Genomic DNA, 21,370 nt, shown 5'->3' on the forward strand with positions numbered 1-21,370 from the left:
CTGGAATTGTTCCCAGAAACGTGGCCACGCTTCGATGTTTCATGTAAACGGTTCTAACCTGAATGAAGCTGACTGTGGACCTAAATTCCATGTATCAGTGAAGTTATTTGCTGCTAAGAGTTTATTAGCCTTGCGGATTGCACACTTGGCACTTTCTATATACTCTTCGCATATCTGGACATCGTTTTCATATTCATCGTTGGCAATGAGATCATAAATGGCATTGACAAAAGCGTTAAATTCTTAAAACTTTCCTGTAGTCGATCCAATTGTGTTCTACTTCGTCAATTGGTGAGGAATCTTTAAATTTACTTATCTCCCTAGAGAAGGAATGTTGAGTAGAGCGCTTTTGTTTCAGTTTGTCCAGCTGCGTAGGTTGAGCCATAATTATGTGTGATAGATAGATAGAATGATACGTTTGGAAATTAGATTTGAAGTTAACAGCTGATTGATATCAGACAAGATGACTGATGTACAAATAGTCCATCGATTGTCCGATAGATAGCGCCGCGTGTCAATTCAACCATGTTAGAATCCTCTTAGTGCATCGAGTTTCTACCAGATAACCTCTTTGGAGATGCGTTAACAAGATGGCTCCATGCAGGTCCGATGCAATCTAACCATATACCTAATCATCCTCTAATTCTACAGCTACTTCAGACATTCAAGATATAGCCCAAATTTATCTACAAAGGGTTCAAAATAAAATGTAGTGTTAGCTGGGATCTTATCTCTCGTGATGAAGTATGCTCTTTTCTTGTTGTTTGTGACGCGTTGCTGTGGCATTAAACTGTTTACAAACTTACTAGCTCCTCAAAGTTTAAATGTTCTAAACACAATGCAAAACTTAAGTGTTTCGTGACTTGAATATCCTGACTTCCCACGTTTTCGGCACCAAAAATGTCATGATTCATGATCGTGATGGGAGAGCAAGGTTAATGAAACACACCTAAATGTAGCAATTCCTCTCTTTACTTACAGAGACAATATATAAACAAATGAACACAAACAAAGATGCATCGTTCACGGAGTAAAAGAAGAAATGTTAGGCAAGATCCCCAACAAATGGGTTGTGCCTCAGCTAGTAGCTTCCTTTTCACAGAGCTCTTCACCCCTTCAGAATTAAACCTAGCAAGGAATTCCCTCTTGAAATCCGTCCAGTTTAAATTTAGATCCTGCAAGTTATTCCACCAAGTAGCGGCTTGCCCCTTTAGTCGCGGTGTGATGAGTTGCACGAAGATGTCCTCTGGTAGGTTAGTCCTTCCTAACAGTCTGACCGATCCCTAGTCGGGTTCTCATCAAGTCGACCGTGGAATTCCGGAAGGCTTTCTATAATCATCTTTGGGTCTAGGTTTTCCGTATTGCCGTTTGGGTTTGAGGGGGTTAGAGGTGTGGCGGTATGTCCTGTTTGAGTTAATCTATCTTCTACTGCGTGAAGGATGCTTTCACTTATATTCTGTACATCTCCCCCTTCTGGTTTTCTAACCTTCCTTCAACAGCAGAAATACCGCTCCCAAGATTTCCCTCGGCGGCAGAGATACGGCTTTCAAAATTTCCCTCAACGGTAGAAGTTCTCCCCTCAACGTGTTGCTTCATGCCGGAAACCAGAATTTCCACCTCCTCCTTTCGGTTCTAGATATCCCCTTCCAGCTGGCTTATTCTACTCTCGATCTGGTCGACCTGTCCCAGTTTTGACCTGATCTCTGATATCCGCTGGGTTAATCGATTGGTGATCTTGCTAATTTGCAATGAAATTTTGTCATTTACGGTTGAAATTTTTTATTCTAGGCCCTGTTTAACTTTGTAAACCTGCGTGTACACTTGTGATATTTGTCTGGTTGAAACTGAGTTAGCTTGAGGAATTTTGTCTGAAAGTTTTGTCATTTACATCTGAAATTTTGTCATTTACTTTGGAAATTTGATCTGCAATCTGTCCTGTTAGGCCGGAATTGACATCTGAAATTTTGTCATTTAGTGCCTGCATCATGGTTATTAAGTTAGAACATATTTTGGGCATATTTACCTCATCTTCAGATGTCTCACTTGGATCTTCATCGACTTCGATTAAAAACTTTTCGGGATCTTCTCCTTTTTCAGCGAGATCTTCCCATAATCGCATTTGCAGCGATTTCTTCTTCCCGTTCATCAGGAGATTTCTCTTGGTGAGTTTGTCTTTGAGCTGTTTCACCAACATATTTTCTAATATCACTTGCATTTTGATCTATTTTGCGCTACACTCGTATTAACTCATAAGTTCTTACGTCCTGACCCACAGTCGCCAATGATGTATTCACAAAGATGCACACAGAATGCTTATTTCACCGTAACTTCACATAAACATACACATAACCTAATCAACTGTTGTCATAAACAAAATACACACATCAACAAACCGCCATCTTTAACCAATGGCTGTCACTAAATCACACGGAAATCACAATCTTAATACAATTGACTGCTTACAAGCATGTCATAACACGTGGTCACAAGTATGACTCCTGTTAAACCATAACTCCAACTAAACAGTAATTCGTCTCTACCATCAAGACAACCTCTTTATATATGTGCCTGGCCAGCCTTCTAGAAAGATACATTTCTCGTAAATTCTAGAGTGCTTAAAGCCCAGATATAATGTACAGAATATTCTACAGAGTTCTTGTCAGTGAGTGCCATTCTGGATGTTACAGTGTGTTCCACAATTCTGTAGTGGATTGCAAATCATATATACAGGTAATAATAAATTATATACAGGTTCTTACATTAACTAAACTCATATAAATATCTATATACAACAAATGTTTCATGACATAACCTCACAAATAATGCGATCGTAAACGAATAATGATACTAATAAGTGGATGTACATCACAAGTCATAATAATACGAGGGCCATTGTCTGCCTGCTCTGTGTGAGGTTGTGTGACGCTAGCATTGCCTGTGTTGTGTCTGTGATCGTTTAAAATTGAGAACTGCGCCAGTTGTGAAGTGAGGGCCGTGATTAAATTTCTTAATGCACAAAACGTTCGACCTTGTGATATTCATCGCCAATTAACAGAGGTGTGTGGAGACAATGTGATGGATGAGTCGTCTGTTCGACGCTGGTGTCGCAACTTCAACCTGGGGAGGGGGAATACACACGACGAGGACCGTTCAGGGAGACCATCTGTCATTACAGATCAACTGCTGAGCGCAGTAGACGAATGCGTGAGGAACGATTAGCGCGTCACAATTGATTAACTCTGTGAATATTTTCCTACTGTGTCTCGAACAATTGTTCATGAAATTGTCAAAGACCATCTGCATTATTAAAAAATCTGTGTAAGGTGGGTCCCTAGCATGCTTACAGAGGAACACAAAACCAAGCGTATGGCTGCAGCACTGATGTTTCTGGGGTGTTATTTCAATGAAGGAGACTCTTTCCTGACTCGCATCATTACTGGGGGCAAAACATGGGTTTGTTATGCATCACCTGAGAGTAAACAACAGTCAATGGACTGGCATCATGCTCATTCGCCAAAAAAATTCAAGACAGTTCTGTCCACCAGGAAACTCATGGCAACCGCTTTCTGGGATTGCCGAGGTGTACTGCTCATTGATTTTATGGCCCGTGGAGACACAGTTAATGCTAATGCATATTGTGAAACATTAAAGAAATTACAGCGGGCAATACAAAATCGACGGCGAGGTCTATTGTCTACAGGCGTCATTCTCCTTCATGACAATGCCAGGCCTCATGCAGCTGCGATAACACCACAACTTTTGCAGCAATTCAAGTGGGAAACCTTCGACCATCCCCCGTATAGCCCGGACTTGGCCCCTTTGTATTTTCATCTCTTTACGAAGCTTAAAGACTTTCTGGCGGGAAAAAGATTTGACAGCGATAAAGAACTTACGCGAGCCGTGACTACTTGTATCAATACACTGGCGGCGGAGGACTATAACGCTGGAATACAAAAACTCGTCCCATGTTATGACAGATGCCTAAATTTGCTTGGAGATTATGTGGAGAAGTAAAGTAAAGTATGCTCTTTCCAATAAAAATGTGTATATTTGTTAATATTTACTCCTGTGTCTTTATTGCGCAAACGGGTACCACTTTCCGGATGGCCTTCGTAATAATCATAATCATAAAATAATAATAATAATTCAAGCTTGCTACTGGCTTTATTTACCCAATTTACCCATGGGTGAGAGAATATTGTTTTCAAGTTATATCAGTTTATCTCACTTGCATCACCCTTAATCACTTCCTGGTAATATCCTTTACAAAATTAAATTAAAGATTATGTACTCATCTTGTTGTCTTCAGTCTATCAGGTTGAGTCAGATTACTGCTCCATTTTATCCTTCCATGGCGATGTCCAATGTACCGCAGCTAATCTCCATTTCACCATTGGCGACAATCTCCCATTCCATGTTCACCATGTTCCATTTGTTTCCCACATCGAATCTGGATGTTCCGCGAAAATCTAACAGTTTTCTGATGTCTTAGTAATTGGTATCAATAGTTGAGTGCTCATTACTCCACAATGATTCAAACCTTTATTCTCCGCTGCTACAATTTTATTAATTGCAATTATACCACACGGATACTCCGTGTAAATACCCTTAATCTTGGCACTGATACGTGTTTATCATTGCACATTAAGTAAATGGAATATTTCACAATAACTGATGGCATTATTTCCTGCCGCTTGGACCTCCATAACTACACATGGTCCAGATACTCTTAATTTTAGCACTAACATATGTCTAATGCTGCACATTCTAACATCTGATATACACCGTTTCTTCACATTACGCCTCTCCATTCAGCTAATATGAGGTCTCCCATGCAAGAAGTCTCACATTAGGATTGAATACTTATGGGGTATTTGTGGAAGTGCTGGGCCAATGACCTTAGATGTTAGGCCCCATTAAACAACAAGCATCATCATCATCATGTGGAAGTGCTACATTGTCTTTACGACAACTAGTAGTTCGCAGCATGTCATGCAGTAGTTTGTCTCGGCCTTAGCAAACAATTTGCTATATTATGCTATCACATTTTCCTGTCCGTCTTGGTTCTTTGCAGCATCCCAGCAGTCCCAGCATTGCTGGTGCATGTGTCCATGAACTTGTTTCCAGGTTTGGGATAACCCAAGGTAGATGCTGAGACTGGGACTCCTTTGAGATGAACTCTGTTATACTTCTGCTAATCTTCATGCCTCGTCTTTCAATTTTTCTTCACTCTTCCTCCTTCGCCTCTGTATAATACATTGTCATCTGCGAACATCATACACCCAGGTGCATCCATACTCACACTATCACATATCAACATCATCATGTAATCCTTCCAGCTTGCCAGGTAGGGTTGTGTTGAATGAGCTCTCTCCAGCATTGTCTGTCCATGTAGGTCTTTCCCTCCATGATCACTCTCCAGTCCCCTTCTCTACTCTTGATGTCTATCTTCAGTTGGTCCAGCCATTTCCTTGGTCATCCAACAGGTCTCCTTCTGGTGACTGTTCCATGTATACATGTAGTGTTCAAGTGGCTTGCATTCTCTTTACATGCCCGAACTTTTCAAGCCTAACAGACCTTAGTCTTTCTTCCAGGGGGTGCTCCTCTCTCAAAGATGGTCCAACATCCTCATTTCTCACATGATCCTGTTGTGTTTTTATTAATTTTATTTAATTTCACAGGACTGCTGTGTACATTGTGCAGGTTTTTAGGCCATATGCAAGTATACAAATAAGATATGATTTATACAAGGACATCTTAGTTTGTAGGGGTATCCCAAATCAGGGGACATATGAGGTTATAGAATTTATACCCATTGGCTATTCTGTTAAGTACGGTACTTCTTGCCCTGATCCTCCATTGTTTGAGACCACACTTCCAAGGTACTTGAATTCTTATACTATTGTAATGTATTGTCCATAAAGTTGTATTTGGCAATCAGTATTATCTCTACTCTTTTTCATGGCATCAGTTTTTGTTTTGCTCACTTTCATCTTAAAAATCATTGAATTTAGCTACCCATTTGTTGAATTGGTCTTGCACCTCCTTTTCTGTCTTCCCCCAGATAGCAACATCATCAGTGCACACCGAGGCATTTAACTCAGCGTTTAGTTCTTTCTTCATGTCCTTCATTAGGCCATCCATGACTGTCACAAACAGCAGAGGTAAAAGAGTACTCTTCTGTTGTACTCCCCGAGTTGTCTCAGATCATTCTGAATGGCCATCACAAATTCTGACGCAACATAACATTTTAATTTTGCCTATAAGGTATTCTGGTACGGCTGGTTTTTTTTTAGGCTTCTCCAGATGAAATTTCATAGAATGCTGTGTTAAGCCTTTTCCAAATCCAAGAAGACTACAAATAGGTCTTTTCCCTTTTCCCTGTACTCCTCCATGAGCATCCGCAGGGCATGAAAGTGTGAGGAGTATATACATATACGATGCACTGCTGTAATGGCTATCGAGTGTGAAAATGAGCATTAATACGGTTTGGATTAGCAATGCCAACAAAACTTTTCCCACTACATTTGGAATGTTGATAGATGTTTAACCATGTCTATTGTCCTACAACTTATTCTGATTACTTATCAATTACTTACTCAAGCATAAGCTACAAACCAATTGAAAGAATGGTTTACAACAGAATTTCATCCACAACCTTCCAACATATACCAGTATTCCTTCAGTTTCCAGTCTTTAAGCTTAGGTTTCCTTCTCCTGGTTGTCGGTTGTATTATTTTAAATCCAGTGAGATCAGCTACATGAAGCCAATGATACTAGCCAAACAAACTAACTTTCGACCAAATCAAAGTTGCTGTGATCAGGTATTGGCACTCACCAGCCACATCGAAGAATGAATTTCAAGACAAAATGACCATTGCAGTTTTTACAGACTTGATGTCATCGTATGACACAGTATGGTGGCAGGGGAATGGTTCTGAAATTCTTGGAAGATTATTCCTTATAAGACCCTCGCAACACTACTTAAAAACATGCTGTGCAATAGTGTGTTCAAAGTACACATAAATGGTAAATAAATGGTTTACCACAAGGATTAGTTCTTGCCCCACTACTATTCAGCATCTACATTGCTTCCAGGAAATTCATATATGCAGACGACATATCTCTGACTGCCCAATCCACTGATTTCAAAACATTTGAAACTGTACTCATAAAGGATCTCCATAACTTGAATAAATATTTCACTACATGTTGATGTAAACTTAATTTAAACAAAATTTAAGTTAGTTGGTTCCATCAAGATAATCAAAAAGCCAATTACATACCACATGGGGAATTCAAAGGTCAACTAGTAAAATATAACCCTTGTCAAATATATCTGGGAGCCACAATGGATCGGACACTCTCGTATAAACAACATCTCTGTAATACTGCAGCAAATATAAAAACAAAGAAAAATATTGTGCACAAACTTAATGGAACAGGCTGCAGAGCAAACACAACAAGCTGTCCTTACGAATAATAGCAGATGCAGTGGGTGTAGGTTCCTCTGCAGACCTGCGACCTGGAATATTTTTCCAGTTTTCCATTTGTTTCTTTTGTACCCATTTTCCTATGTAGTATCGGGCTTGTCCATAGGAAATCCCGCATACAGGCTCTGGGCTTACAAAATATGTTTCTGCCCCTTTCCTGGCCAGTTTATCTGCCTTTTCATTTCCTTCTTTACCTGCATGCCCTCCGGATATTATCCGGACTGCCTCTAGTGCCTTATCGGCTGCTTGGCTGTCCATAAAAATGAAAATGTTCTTATTCCTATAGTTCATTTTCAGATTTTCTTAAAGTCATGTTGTGATAGCTATTATTTCAGTTTGAAAGACTAGTGTGTCTGCCCAGGCTCATCTGGATTGATCTCTCAGGTTGATCCCTCCTCCTGTGCCATCCCCAGTCTTTGAGCCATCAGTCCACCACACTATATCTTCTATTTTAGTATTCCATTGGTTGATATCCCAGTCTTCTTTTTTTATTATCTGGGTCTCAAACAGTTTTTCAAAGTTTTACTTTGGTATCATATGATCAGAAGACGTGTAGAAACTCTGTTATTACTCTGTTAATTTTACAAATGTCCTAGATTGGGTCGTTTTGCATTCCAGCACTCTGATTGTGCCAATCTATATGAACTCATTCTAGCCTGTCCTTTTATGAAATTGTATAGTGATGGGAGGTCAATTGAAGTATTCAAGGCTTCTGTCGGCGTAGTTCTCATAGCCCCAATTATGGCTATGCATGCCTTTCTTTGTAGGCTATCCAATCTACTGCCGACTTTTCCTTGACTTACTTTCTGCCACCGGATGATTTCAGCATAGGCCATCAACGGTCTAATGATCATTGTGTATATCCACATTACCATTGATGGTCTTAGGCCCCATGTCTTCCCAACGGCTCTTTTACATGCATACAGCAAGTTTTTGGCCCGGGTTATGTTCCTTTCTATATGTGGATTCCAGGTTAGATTTTTATCTAACACTACACCTAGGTGCAGTGCCTGTTCTTCCATATATATATATATATATATATATATATATATATCTTGCCCGAAGAGCTTCAGTGATCTCTTTCCCTCTAATTTTCTCCTTCTTGTAAAAGGGACCAGAGTTATCTGGTTCGGGTTGACTTATAGTTGTTCTTCCTGACACCAGTTCTCAACAAGGTTGAGTGATCTTTGCATGAGGTCCTGGATAACACTCATCACCTTACCTCTTACCACAATCACTAGATCATCTGCGTATCCTTGTGTATAGAAACCGTGTTCGTTGAACATTTTGTTCACCACGAGGTTCCACAGCAGAGGCGAAAGAACTCCTCCCTGAGCACAGCTTTGGATGGCCTTAACCGTCAGCGTTTCTTCAAACAGGGTTGCTTTTATCTTCCTTCCGTCTAACATGGATTTAATCCATTTGACAACGATTTTACTTACCTTGCTCTTTTCCAATGCTTTGATCATAGTCATAGGTTGTTTGCTGGAGGCTCCTTCTATATCTAGAAATGCTGGCAGTACAATTTCTTTATATTCTAGGCTTTCCTCTAGTTTACTAACCAACTGGTGAAATGCTACTTCAGTGGATCTGCCGGATCTGTATGCAAACTGATTTTCATGCAACATTGAGTTCAGTTTCACAGTTCTCCTGATGTATTTATCCAGAATTTTCTCCATTGCTCTCAGCATGAAGGAGGTTAAAAATGATGTTCTGTATGCTTTGGCTTGGGCATAGTTTGCCCTTCCAGGTTTAGGTATGAATACTGCTTTAGCTTCACACTATGATTTCAGCATGTACCCTAAAGCTAGACTAACTCAAAGAGGTCCATCAGGGCATTGACAAGTATCTCCCATCCTTTCTGTAGGAGTACCAGAAGTATTTCATCTGCCCCGGAACCTTTATAGGGTGAAACGTGTCATTGCCCATTTTACATGGTTGTGTTTTATTATTCTGTTGGCACAGTTCCAGTCTGCTCTTCAAGCTCCGGTCTCTGTTCTAACCGTTTCATCTTCTGTCATCTCGTCAGCCTCAGGAAAGTGACACGCCATTAGCATCTCCAGCGTGTGCTTCTCCGCCTGAGTAAACGACCCATCTGGTTTCTCCAGTGTCCCCACCTGATTTATATGGGTTGCTTTAAGCCTTGCTGTTTCAGTGTGTGATTCCACTTTCACAGAACAGTTTCCAAGATTTTCTTTTTGCTTTCCATATCTCTAGGTTATACTAGGTGAATTTTTTTCCTGTGATATACGTCCGACATACCATTTCTAGATGATATTCTGTACAACATCCTAACCTCTTTTTTTCATTTTGGCTAGTTTGTTGTTCCACCACCTTACATTTTTGGTGTTTTTCTTTTCTTTGAGAAGACAGTTGTCATGGAATGAGTCTTTAATGGCCTCTTGTAATACTTCCACTGCCTCATCCAATTCTTTCTGTCCTCTCACGTTAGTTGGAATTTTTTGTACAGCCTTCCCTAGAACTTCTCTATATCTATCCCAGTTAATTCTTTTTGGGTCTCTGTACATCTCAATCCCATAAAATCTTACATGTATTGCGAATTGGATGTGGTGGTGGTCTGCCAATGATGGTTCCTCCAGCACCTTCCAGTCTTTAATAAAGTTTGCAATATGCACAGTGCTTAGTGTAATGTCTATTACCTCCCTACGATTTTTATTTATAAATGTAGTCTTGTTTCCTAGGTTTAGTATCGTCAACTCAGTTCCAATAATAAACTCTAATAATGACTCACCTTGTGCATTGCAGTTCGTGCTGCCCAATGCCGTCTGGTGTGAATTTTGCATCTGCATCAAAGACTAAGTGTTCGCCTTTCTTCTTTGCATTGTAAATTAGGTTCTCAACTTCATCTGATGGGGGCAGATAAGTTGAGTCATATGGGAGGCATGCAGAGCCTATGATTATTTCCCTGGGACCTTCCCAATTTCCAAGTTTTATCTTGGCCGCCACTAAGTCCTTTGAACAATGTTCCTGCAACAGAAGGCATTTTAGTTTTCTGCTCACAAGTAAACATGTTCGAGGCATATTCGATGTAGTATCGTACACTAGCTTACCTGCAGATTCCGCCAGTTCTGCTACTCTGCCCTTAACTACCCATGGCTCTTGTACAGGGTGATTAATTTGAAAGTTCAGACCGGAGGCCGAGGATTACGCGCGCTGGGAAGCGGAGACAGCGAGCGCAGTGCCCGCCATGACAAGCAGGCATAGTCGACTCAAAGAAGCGGCATGATTACGCCTATAGAAACTAAACGAAACCGAACTCACCTGCTACATAGGTGTTCTAGACAAATAAGTAAATTAATAAACAAATAAATAAATCAACTAGGAAATTAAACTGAACTCACCAGTATGTACAGACGATGCTGAAAGTGATCTCTTTCAGCTGCAATGCAATCTTGTAATGAGATTTCGAAACACACTTTGTACTTCATGGACACCGATAGAATGCACAATGTTCCTAATGTCAGTTTTTAATTCTTCTGCAATTCGAGGATTATTCCTATACACTTTTCCTTTCAGATTTCCCCATAGATAAAAATCACGTGCTTAAATCAAGCGAACGAGGGGGCCATAGGCCTTTACTGATGATCTGATCATCATCGAACATTTTCCGTAACCGTCGCATAGAGCTAAGCGCCGTATGGGCCGTTGCACTATCCTGCTGGACATAGCCGTACCTTTTCTCTTCTTCAGTCAGTTCAGCAAAAAATTGTTCCAGAATGTTGCGAATATAACGGCCAGAAGTAATCGTGTCCTGAAAAAAATATCGGACCGATAATTCGTCGGGCACTGATAGTGCACCACACACCCACCTTCACATCGTGCAGAGGTCTCGGCTGTAAAATGTGCGGGTTGTCTGTATCCCAGATTCTATTGTTCTGTGAATTGACATATCCACTCAAATGAAACCAGGCTTTGTATCTCATAAAAAGAAAGTTCGGATCCACAGTACCGTCGTGGACACTATTCATTAGTCAGTTGCAAAATCGTTTTCTTGCCTTGAAATCTGTAGGCAGTATGTTATGGACTGAATGAGTCCGATAAGATCGTAAACGTTACAATTTTGTTGCATTACGTGCTGAAGAAGGTGAAATACCACTTTCCTGAGCTGCTCTCCGAAGCAACTTATGTGGATTGAACTGGAGCCTTGCCTGTATATCGTCTAACCTCTCCGGTGTGAGAGATGTTCTCCTTCGCTTCTTTTTCTTATTGCTTACGGAACCAGTACTACGCCACTTGTAAACGAGCTGATGGACGTAACGTTTTAATGGTACTGTCGCGCCGGGAAATTGTCTACGGAATTTTCGAAGGCATCTTTTAACCGGTTTCTTTTTCTTGTGCAAATAACACTCGACTAAAAATATTCTTTGCTCTATGTATGTATGTTCAGTCCTCAGCCCTAAGGCTGGTTGGATCCTCAACAGCTCCGCCATCGGCTGTCATAGATGGCCTAGGCATTACTGAAGAGGCGTCCTAGGGAAATGAGGAGTGAGGTAGTTTCCCGTTGCTTTCCTCACCGAGTCAGAAGTTATTACACATCAGTCTGCCAAGCCCACTGAAATGCATGCACCAACCGACCCTATGAGCAACATTTTCACACCATTCCTAACAGGGACTGGCTGCATGAGGAATGGCATTACTAGCATCGCTCATACCTCAGTCACTTTCATATTGTCAAAGTCAAGGATACGACAGAGACAGATAAATGAAAGTAACAAAAGTAACAATATTGCTGTACGCTGTAAACACACGTCCCGCTAGCGAAGGCATATTTTATAGTGTATTTAACCATCGTAATAATAACCTCACAACACACCTTAAAAGTCCAATAGTTTCCAGCGAACTGAGGGACAGAGTGCTAAACAGCTGTGCGCTGGCAGTGAACACTTCTTATCTCGCCATTGTCCGACTCGTTGGCTGAATGGTCAGCGTACTGGCCTTCGGTTCAGAGGGTCCCGGGTCGATTCCCGACCGGGTCGGGGATTTTAACTTTCATTGGTTAATTCCATTGGCCCGGGGGCTGGGTGTTTGTGCTGTCCCCAACATCCCTGCAACTCACGCACCATACATAACACTATCCTCCACCACAATAACACGCAGTTACCTACACATGGCAGATGCCGCCCACCCTCATCGGAGGGTCTGCCTTACAAGGGCTGCACTCGGCTAGGGATAGCAACACGAAATTAATAATAATTAATCTCGCCATTGTTGACAGAAGCCATATGGCGCTCATTCGGGACTTCCCACGGCATGCGAGGAGAAGTCTGAACACTTAAATTATTCTCCCTGTATAAGAGCCACATCGATAGCCTCGGACTTGAACTTCCTGACGAAATTGACCACAGCTGATTTTGTATGTTGTAGGTTGGCCTTAGAACTTGTACCATCCTTGCCAACGCTAGGTTTTGTTTTTCCCTTATTTACTTGAAATTTGATCTGCCCAAGACCAAGCTAGGTCTTAAGCCCTCTCTTCTTGAGCTCTTCAAAATCTCTTTCATTAAGGGCCAAAACAAATATCCTTCCTGTGTCATCAGTGCTAGTTGCATTCAGCACTCTCCACTCTTTCGTCGGAAGTTTGGTGTCATGCTGATGTATCCTGACAAGCACATCATCAATCTTTATCTTCATCTTCATCTTGTCAAATAGAGGAGGAAACTTTGTGATTACCTTTGTAGTATACAGCACCTTCTTGGCTTCTACCACGTAGAAAATTCTCCACTTTCCAAGGGTTGTAATTGGCCACTGTCTGTTCCAGCCAGCTTTTAGTTTCTGGATTTGCACAGATCAGTACCATTTCTCCACTTTCCAGCCTTGGAGACTCGAGGAAGCCTGGAAGACATTAGACATCCGTCCGACAACGGTTTCATTTGCGCTATCAGAGCAAATTAAAGTTCCTTCACGTCTTCCTCCTTCTGTTTCCCGTCTGGAAAGATTTTAGATATTATTGCTACCTTGATTGAAGTTAATCTTTCCGAAAAGGACGTGACCGTCTCTTCTTTCTGTTTCTTGGCAGGCGGTTTTGTAGCCGATCTTGATGGCCTACTTTGCCCCGATCTTGGCCTTTTGGGCGTTGTCGGAGGGATAGCCTCTCGCCGATCCCTGTTCCTTGGCTTTTTCTCCGTCCAAGTTCCAGCCGCTATTTTGTCTTCCTTCCTCGCTCTTTTCCTTTCCTTGTAATATGCACTGTTACGAGGTGGTCTGTCGATATGAAATCTGTTAATTTTCGATGCAGAAATCTCAGTTCTGTCTCTACGGACATTCCTGGTTTGCTTGTGGTGGCAGTCTGCTCCACTGGAGCTTCTGCTGCCATTTCTTGTTTTGAGTCGGCGACAGCCTGTCCAATTGGGACTTCTTGTCTCCATCTTTCATCTTGGGCTTGCTCCCGGATCTGCTCTACTGGGCTTCCATGGCTTCCCTTGATATCGAAGTTTTTGAATTTGGTTCCTTATAAGCACTTTACAAAGTAAAAAATTAAATGTATCCTCCTAATTCAATACAGAACATAATTCCATCATTAGATGGAGCAATAAAATTCAAACATGTTTCGACTCGTTTGAGCCATCTTCAGTGAAATAAGGGGGGTTGAAGTAATCGACATCATATAAGCTAAATATGTGCTAGAAACATAATGAATGACAAATGAAAAACAAAAGAGACATGGAAATAAAAATAGTAACAATATAGAATATTTACATCACCAGATGGAGCAATAAATAACTTGCTAAGACAAATTCAGTGAACAAAGGGTTAATTTAAAACATAATTGAAACCAAACATTGTGTTAAACCTAAGAAACACACAAGTATGAAGGGTGAGTTTTCCACCTAATCAATACTTTAATTTACAAAATGTTTAGTATTATTTACATTAAAACAGTACAGGTTTCGATATGTAAGTAAGTCATCATCAGCTGTTGGTGAACCTGCTTAATAGCGATTGTACATAATAAAAACATTACTGAAAACTAATTAAACAAGAATGCCTTATTCTAATATAATACTAATGTTAAGATATATACATATGGTACAATTATAGGGTTTTGGCTTCTTGGAGTCTTATTCAAATGTCTATGCTGTTGCCAACATTACGTCAAACAAGATATATACATATGGTACAATGAAGGGCTTTGGCATGCTGGAGTCTCATGAATGCCACATATTCCAAAAAATTGTATAGCTGAAGTTAAAAATAGGGTTTAGTTCTTACAGAATAAAGGGTCACTGAGGTTTGGTGTCAAGTTCAAATATCTATGCAGTGTGCCAGCATTACGTCCAACTGTTGTATAGATGGAATCAAGGTGCATTGTTGGGCCGCAATTTTGCGGGGAACGTAGCGTTCAGTAGATTGAAGTTCTGTTAAACAAGCTACAGAACTTCAATCTACAGCTACAGGACCAGCTGCTGGAAGAGGTCGTGCCCTGTCCTGTGCAGTGTGGACGTCAACACTGGATGCCGACAAATGGACTGAGTGGACAGCGGATACTACCCCGAGCTGGGAGGCTGACATGTGGACTGCGGACCATGACAGGCCTTACAAGTGAGACTGAGCAGCTGAGAGAGAGAGAGTGTGCGTGTGCGTGCGTGTGTGTGTGTGTGTAGTTAAAACATTAGAAACTAAGAGGGAGATCGCAAACCGTGTAAGTGTGTGTCCTGTGTACTTATGTAAGTTGTGAGCTCGGCAATCGTGTGTGTACATGTGTAGTTTTAGTGCTTAGTTAATAAATCTTAGAATAGGAAGCCACCAGGTTCTGTCTTATTTATTTACCCCACCAACATGTTACAACTGGTGTCATGAGTGGGTGGACAAGTGTGATAAACTAGTGGATAATGTCTTACGTTAAAACTGGTGTCAGAATCGAAAATCCGGTAGCGTATTTTGTAGTTGGCAGAAATTTCTGCAAGTAAAATGAATTCCGAACCGCTCCAAATTTTTCTAAGCAAGTTTAGTGAACTTTAAAATACAATCTTATCTAGCTATGACAAACTCATTGGTGAACTGAGATCTGAACAGAGATCTAACCCGGACCAACTAAAAACAGGCTTAAATGAACGGAAGAGCGAGCAGTTGAAGTCAGAAAATGAAGAGCGCTCTCTGGAAACCGAGGTCAACAATGACGTTGTTCAGGACAACAACGAACTGGACGAGAAGCGGTGCGAAGTGATGCTCGCGGTTGTGGAGTCCCGAGTTTGAGGCCCAGCAGTGAGTGCCCTACGTGCGAACACGATGACTGTGGAGACATGAATGAATCCTGCTAGCAGCAATGGCAGCTCCAGCGTCGTGAAGGTAGAAACCTCACGGGACGACGGGATCACTTCTTGGAGAACATGCCGGACCCAGTTCGAGACCGGATCGATGACCAAGAAGAGAGCCAAATATCCAATCGCTGGACTACGTGTACAGAAGATGACAATTCAACGTAGCCCCCAGCCATGTTCGACCTACGAGGAGGTTGTGGGACTGCTCGACGGGTCCTGCAGTATCCAACAGTCGAGAGCCGCCTACAGAGTCCAGCTGCAGGAGAGGACTCATTGTCCCACTAGGATGCCGCGTGTATTCGATGCCGAGATCGAGCGACTAGGCGAAGTGATTATGGATGAGCGACCCTGAGATACACCAAGCGCGAGACGACTGACACCTGTGATAGACTATGCGGCTTTGAGATCCGTCCAGAGTAGTGATGGGACATTCGATTCATTTTACTGAATCGATTCATTTGATTCCGTTCACGTTACTGAATCGATACAGTGATCCGATTCACGGCTCATTGGTCACCGCTCCTACTCCATCTGTGTAGTATGTGCTGGTAAGACAGCAGCAACAGCATTCAGTGCTCGCAGCTGCCATCTGGTCTTCATACTATGAACTCCTTTCTTAGAAAAAATGCTAGTTACTCTAATACATCGAAGGTTTCCGGCGACACGGGGTGGGAAAGGTTAGGAAGGTAGCAGCCATGGCCTGAATTAAGGTACAGTCCCAGCATTTCCTGGTGTAAAAATGGGGAAACTACGGAAAAACCATCTTAACGGCTGCCGACGGTGGGATTCAAACCCACCATCCCCCGAATGCAAGCGCATAGCCACGCGATATTAACCGCAGACAACTCGCTCAGTCTTTTTTTTAAAAGTATTTTTCTATCAGCTGAGGATTTTTTTAAATTGTCATATTTTGTATAGGCTACCCGAGATGTACAGTAGCCCGCTGGTTTTCTGATTCTGAAGTATTGTGCAACGATGTGACATATGAACTGAGAGAATACTGAGCCGTTCTTCCCAATATAAAATGGGTACTTTTGAGTGGTCATGACTCATGAGCATGACTCATAGTCATAGGGCAGGCTAGAGTCGAGTTTAACTGTCAAATGTCAACTAAGTTATAATACTAAGATTCATTAAACTAATAAATAGTATAACATAATAGCCTACCTACTTACTAGCTACTTCAGAATTATGTTGTGACTACCTTTTTAACACTGCAAATAAATCCATCTATTATTTAAACCTCCCTGTAAGAAGAGGACAGTGAATGCAAATGGGTATTATTTACAAATGAGCTGAGCTCGAGAGTCCATTATAGCATACGATTCTTTCAGTCTAGCATGGCTCACTGTATGTCTCGCTGCAGCGGAAGCTCGGCTCTTCGCGTGTCCAGTGAGCCGATAAGGAGCCGTGTGTATCATGTGTCTCACTGAGCCGCGCTCGTTCACGATTCTTTCGATGTGCCATGATACACTGTCTCGCTGCAGCGGAAGCTCGGCTCCCCGTCAACGTCCAGTGAGTGCGCCACTCAGCACTGTCCGCTGGGAGTAAGCTGAATTGTGTGCCGTGAGCTCGCCTTTCCTGTGAATCGATTCACTCGGACACTTGAGTGAATCGATACACTGCTTCGAATCATGCATTCAGTAGCCAACACTAGTCCAGAGAGGATGATCAGCGGGAAGCAGAACTTCGAGGAGGCTCTGACGATGTCCCAGGAGATTAAGGCAGCCACGGCAACAGCACGGCTGGAGGGGCCCCCACTAGGAGACGGAGCACCAATGGAAGATGAACCGATGACCACCGAATGAGGATGCCACCTGACCAGGACACTCGTTCCGGCGAGAAGCTGCGTGCCGGTATGAACATTGAATTCTTTACCTTGGAAGAAGAGGAAATTCAGCAGGGCCAAGTCTGAGATGAGCAAACCTGTCCCGTGCATCACACCGGAGGACTACGAAGGCGCTCAGGCCCTGGAAGTAGACGGGGTCGTGGACAGAATGAAAACCACCAAAGTTCCGGCTGCCACGCGAGGACTTGCGAATCATTATCATCGGGAACGAGGACACCGTCGACAGTAAAGCATACCTGCCATCCCTTCCGATTTACCCGGAAACTTTCCGTTTTTAACTCTTCTTCCGATTTTCCAATTTATTTTTAATTCTTCCTATTTTTGACCAATATAACCTCCAGTACAGTCATTACTCTTTCCCTAGGATAAGGGATAAATTCTTATGTGCTTGTGTAATTTACCCAACTTCATTTTCAAGCGTTTTTATTTGATGCTTTATTTCGCGAGTGTATCGTCCGTCGCCTTCGTACATTGTGTTTCCTGCTCACTACAGCAGCATGTGTGCTTTACGGCTGGGGATTGGGGACGGCAATCGTCGTACAAACAAGAAAGGCGAGTGCGCGCTAACGAATGAGTTTCATATTGTTTGGTTCGCGCACTCTTAACATCGCTTCTGTGCGTAATTTCTTTGGAATTTATGCCACGTGTTGTTTCTAGCGGTTCGGTGCTTTTCCTCATGTCAAAGTCGTACCGTATGTTAGTAATGTATAAGGGGCCGATGACCTCGATGTTAAGCCCCTTTAAACAACAAGCATCGTCATCAATAATGTATGAGACATACCGATCTGTTTTGTATGTGGTAGTTTCGCGTATTTCAGTGCATTTTGGTTTATTCTTACTTTATAATTTTAATTAGTTGAATGTATTTCAGGGAGTTGTGTCGGTGACAGTGGTATTTTCTCTTCACGTTATGGCCAAAAAAAATAACAAACGTTATCTCCAAATGTTCAGATACACCTATAAAATTAAATTTCCGTTCATTTTACAGTCTAATAAAGGAAACTATTATGCGAATCACCTCGGGAGATAAATTTTGTTTCGAGTTATCGAGATTTTGAGATATGGAGAATACCGTTTTTGAGCATGTATAGCACGTAATTGAATCATATGTATCTACGGTCTTTTACGGAATGCATTATGTTTAACGGTACTTAAAAATATACAAAGAAACTCTGTTTTACGGCATCACTTTAATTATAACACTTATTATAGTAACTTTTTAGAAGACAGGACACTGTACATGCAGTAGTGAAACAAGAAACATAGCTCCGTTAACGCGTTTGAAAAAAATCCGTTAGTCTCTTCTGTTTGTTGCGGTTAACCTTTCCTCCCTTCATGTTGAAACTTTTCGTCAATATCACGCAGCCGAGCTTCGTAAATGGAGCTTGTCATCCACGACTTCTGGGCTTGCTTTCGTACGTGACCGGTAATTCATTTGTTAAGAATGAAGCCATGTTTTCCAGTGTTGACTTAGCTAAATGTAACGAAGGCTTTTCAGTCTGTCAAACACACAGCAAATACAATGTAAATTATAACGCTATAAACATACTTGTAAAAAACATACTAACATACAAAGAATGACATGTTTCGTTCTACAAGAACATCCTCAGATTCTATCAAATCACTTTAAAAACAATCTTATATATGTACAGTATTGTTTACGTAGCGTAAACTTGTCAATGATAGATAGTTTAGTGATAACATGAAACAGTAATGACAAAAATAAAAATATATACTAGTATTAATATAATTGATATTAATTTATAGTTTAAGATTTTAAATGTAAGGGTCAATTCACATTGTAACTGTAGATATGTATGCTTTTTATCCTGTTCTTTTTTCACTTAACCGTGGCGCAATATATGAAACAGTAATGACAAAAATAAAAATATATACTAGTAATAATATAACTTATTAATATACTAGTATTAATATAACTTATTAATACCTGTATATATTTTTATTTTTGTCATTGCTGTTTCATGTTATCACTAAACTATCTATCATTGACAAGTTTACGCTACGTAAACAATACTGCACATATATAAGATTGTTTTTAAAGTGTTTTGATAGAATCTGAGGATGTTCTTGTAGAACGAAACATGTCATTCTTTGTATGTTAGTATGTTTTTTACAGGTATGTTTATAGCGTTATAATTTACATTGTATTTGCTGTGTGTTTGACAGACTGAAAAGCCTTTGTTACATTCGGTAATTGACACCCGAGAAACGGCGAGGCTTTGTCGATTTGCCGATCACTAGAAATTCGAGTTTCTCGGTTGCCGTCATATTAGTTTCTAGCTTCACTAGAGAACCCTTTCTATACAGTACTTGTTAACTGTTCCTCACAAACCCCGAATGCCGTATTGCACAGTTAATGTTGCACAAAATTCGAGTTACAGAGTATGTTTTGCTTCAAGGGAGGAAATGTTTGCTTCGAGAAATCCGTATAACCGAATTTCAAGAATAGAGAAATAAATACACATCAAGAATAGGACAAACGGGCGGAAAATCGAGATACTGAAAATTCGAGTAATAGAGGTTAGAGGCATCGAGGTTCGACTGTAATATTATTCGTATGTATGTGTCATAAATGAGAGTGATTAGGTACATATTCTTGTAACCATTTAAATGTTTTCATAGTTTAAATTTAAGGGTCAATTCACATTGTAACTGTAGATATGTATGCTTTTTATCCTGTTCTTTTTTCACTTAACCGTGGCGCAATATATGTGATGAAATCCAAGAATTAAAAAATCTTCCTATTTTTTATTTCTAAAAGTTGTAAGCTATTAAAGAGAGTCTTCCCAGAGAACAAAAAAGCTCATCTACAGAAAATATATGTCCCTTTTTATTCCTGTCAAATTATGTTAAGGCAAGGCAAGATGAACTACTGACATTTATTTCGTCAACTATCTGACTAGTTCTGAGAAGACATTTTTGCAAAGTGAAAGACTGTAAGGTCAATCTATATAACAACTCATGAAAAGGGCTGAGAGATACATTTACGCAAGTGTAATAGACTGAAATAACTTGAAAACAATATCCTTTAACCCATGGGTAAATGATGCAAGTATCGAGTTTGAATTATTATTTTTATGATTATTATTGTTTTTTGATTGTGATTATAAAATAGAGGGAAAAAAGAGATGTGATTTAGTGTTTGTGCCCCAATCGGAAGTTGTCCAACACTTCTAGAATTTTTGCTGGCGACGATCTACAGGAATTCCTTCTAATTTGCGAATATTTTGAAATGACTCACATTCACACAAGAAGAAGAACAAGCAATTCCTCCTAGACATCCAGTAGAACGATAGAACCAATATGATTCAGTAAGAAGCAACTTTCGAGGATTAATAACATTTCCAAAAGGTAGTGTAATTGCCTACAAACTGTTATAGGATGACATCATCTAAGTCAGGGCCTCTCAAATGCCCAAAATCTCACACGTGCAGACAGCGGCCAGAGTTCCTGTGCACAGTGCATCGGTTCCAATCGGTTCGGCTCAGACCGACGCTTCGTTACTGGGCAACTCGGCTTGGATTTGGAGTGCTATGGAGCAAGTGAGACGGGGAGCGAGAGAGACAGCGCTATTGCTCAAAATCAAGGAGTGGGGGTCTTCACTCTGGGCAACCAAGTGAAGTTGCCTTTTGCACCATGCACAGTGCATGCACCAGGCGCATGCACCCTGAGAGGCCCTGATCTAAGTCCTCATTACTTCTTAACTGAACTACAAAAGGAACACACAGACA

General features: G+C 41.0%; 1 protein-coding gene across 1 annotated transcript in view; it reads left to right on the forward strand.

The window, feature by feature from the left end:
- Window positions 1-21,370, forward strand: part of Usp1 (ubiquitin specific protease 1) — a 289,870-nt gene that overhangs the window by 250,443 nt on the left and 18,057 nt on the right. The gene's annotated exons all lie outside the window — the stretch shown is intronic.

The sequence above is a fragment of the Anabrus simplex genome, chromosome 1 (assembly GCF_040414725.1).
Source record: "Anabrus simplex isolate iqAnaSimp1 chromosome 1, ASM4041472v1, whole genome shotgun sequence".
Taxonomy (NCBI): domain Eukaryota; kingdom Metazoa; phylum Arthropoda; class Insecta; order Orthoptera; family Tettigoniidae; genus Anabrus; species Anabrus simplex.